The sequence below is a fragment of the Olea europaea genome, unplaced genomic scaffold, assembly GCF_002742605.1.
Source record: "Olea europaea var. sylvestris unplaced genomic scaffold, O_europaea_v1 scaffold922, whole genome shotgun sequence".
NCBI lineage: Eukaryota > Viridiplantae > Streptophyta > Magnoliopsida > Lamiales > Oleaceae > Olea > Olea europaea.
Genome location: NW_019267704.1, coordinates 340,124 through 342,310, shown reverse-complemented (window position 1 = coordinate 342,310; position 2,187 = coordinate 340,124). Strand labels below are relative to the sequence as shown.

At 34.2% G+C, this 2,187-nt stretch overlaps 1 long non-coding RNA gene across 1 annotated transcript; it reads right to left on the bottom strand.

The window, feature by feature from the left end:
* Positions 1-765: 765 nt before the first annotated feature.
* Positions 766-2,181, bottom strand: LOC111392366. The gene is made up of 2 exons (XR_002702256.1): positions 1,826-2,181; positions 766-1,647 (listed from the first exon to the last, which is right to left on the bottom strand). It is a non-coding gene; the product is annotated as an uncharacterized LOC111392366 (long non-coding RNA).
* Positions 2,182-2,187: the final 6 nt, after the last annotated feature.

Below are 2,187 nucleotides of genomic sequence, written 5' to 3'. Positions count from 1 at the left end.
TATCGTATACGAGTTTTGTAGATTCGTGATATGTCCTTCAATTTCAATAGAAGCAACCCTAAATCAACATGTCCTTTCGACCGACATTGATCTAAATTAGCCGCTAAAGGCTCACGTGCACTACATGTTTAATTTTAGAAGGACAATTTTTTCCAATCATTTAATGTAAAATGGAAAATTTACAGCAAACCTTTCAAAAATGGATTGTCAAGTCTCAAAGTCAAAATTTTCTAATAAACTAGTGGGAAAAAAAGTCGGAAAACCACATTTCGGCGACACCCAACCTATGCCATACATCCCAACGGACTCTATTCATCTAGGCCTATGATGTTCGGATTCGGGTATGTATCTAAGTGACGGATCTTTTTTTTTTTTTAAAATATAGGATATGGGGACATGACTAAAAATAGTCTAAATTTTGGATACGGGTATATAGGTACGTCTTTGAAACTTCAATTTTTTTACTAACTCAAGGTGTTATTTTGAATAGACCAGAATCAATTGTTCACAAAGAAGGAAATAGTATTAAATAAGGGGTTAAAACAAATAAAATAGAATTTTGGGGTTTAGTTTTCAATTATGAGAAGTTAGTTACTAAATGTCATATAAAATAGAAAATAAGGAACTTGATTGCAATTTGGATTTAGTGGAGCACTAAGTAGTATTGTATGAAACCCATTTTCATTTTATACAAACAAAACCTGAAACCATAGATATAGAGAGGAAAAGAAGGAAAAAACGGAGAAAAGAAAAGGGAAAGAAAAAAAAAAGAAAAAGGAAAATCTAGCACCGTCGCCTTTCTTTCCTCTCTTAGAGATAACACTAGATTTATAGAGAGTAGAAAAGGAAAAGAGAAAAAAAGAAAAAAAGCAAAAAATGACGAAGTGTTCGGTTGAAACTTGGAGGATCTGACACATATCTCATACCCATACCCATGTCGTGTCGTATCCGACACGAGTACTCCAACTATTTTGAAGAGTTCGAGCATCAAAGATCCAGTTGCATTAGAACATGGTCCCCAATCAACAACTCATGCATATATTCAACATTTGATGCAAGCTCCTTCGGACACAATGAAGACGTAGGTCTCAAACTCAAATTTCGGAGCCGATGATGAAATACATGATCGCGGACCACTATTATAGGAACCTACTCTTCATGCTGCATCTATTGAGCATATGGGTCTCTATCAATTTGGTCTTGAAATGGTAGCTAGACTCCATGCAGCACGGAGACTTCTCCATCTCCATGGAGTAAGCTCCCCGTGCGTCCGCAGTTAAATTTTCATTTTCCATTGTTTGTATTTATATTCATTATGATGAAAATAGGTTGAAATTCAAGTTAGGTTTGCTTATCAATAAATTTTATTATTAATATAGATTGTGTTTTTTGAATAATTTGTGCAAATATTTTTATAATACATACTGTCTCCAAACCAATTGTTTTTTGCTTCTATTACTCAATTTCCAAATCATCAATACATTAAAGATTTTATAGAACTTATAGATGCAAATCAACAAGCTTCTTTAATGTGTAGTACTTTCTATGGAATTACTTATGGAGCTATTTATAGAGCAAAAAAACTCAATGACGAAGATGAGTACAACCTGATGTGGTTTGACTTTAAGTACCTGCAAGGAACAAATTCTGCAAATTTTTAAATAGTTAGACGAGGTGAAATCGTATTTTCTCAAATGAAGCTAAAGAACGAACACTACGAAAGCTAAGGTAAATTTAAGGAACGAACACAATTGAAGGTAAAAGCTAAGCTTTTACATATCAAAATAATCTGACACAAGAAATGAACAAATCTTCATCTACCTACCTAAAAAACTGCAACAAGGAAATCGACTGCAGAATGTTTGATCTGTTGCATAAAACTCCCTTCTTTCTAAAATATTCTTTCACCTATGACTCTTCTACGCAATTTCGGTCCTTCCTTTTGCATATTTGACAATACAACGTTGAATTTACCCCAGTTAACATTGACGATGATTTCAATCTTTTAGCAAAATTACAGCAGCGAGAGTCATTGGAGAGAGAAATACAAAAGACGGAGGAAGAAGAAGAAGAAGAGGAGGAGGAGGAGGAGGAGGAGGAGGAGGAAGAAGAAGAAGAAGAAGAAGAAGAAGAAGAAGAAGAAGAAGAAGAAATAGGAGCTTGCACAAGGTTGAGTGGGAAAATAAA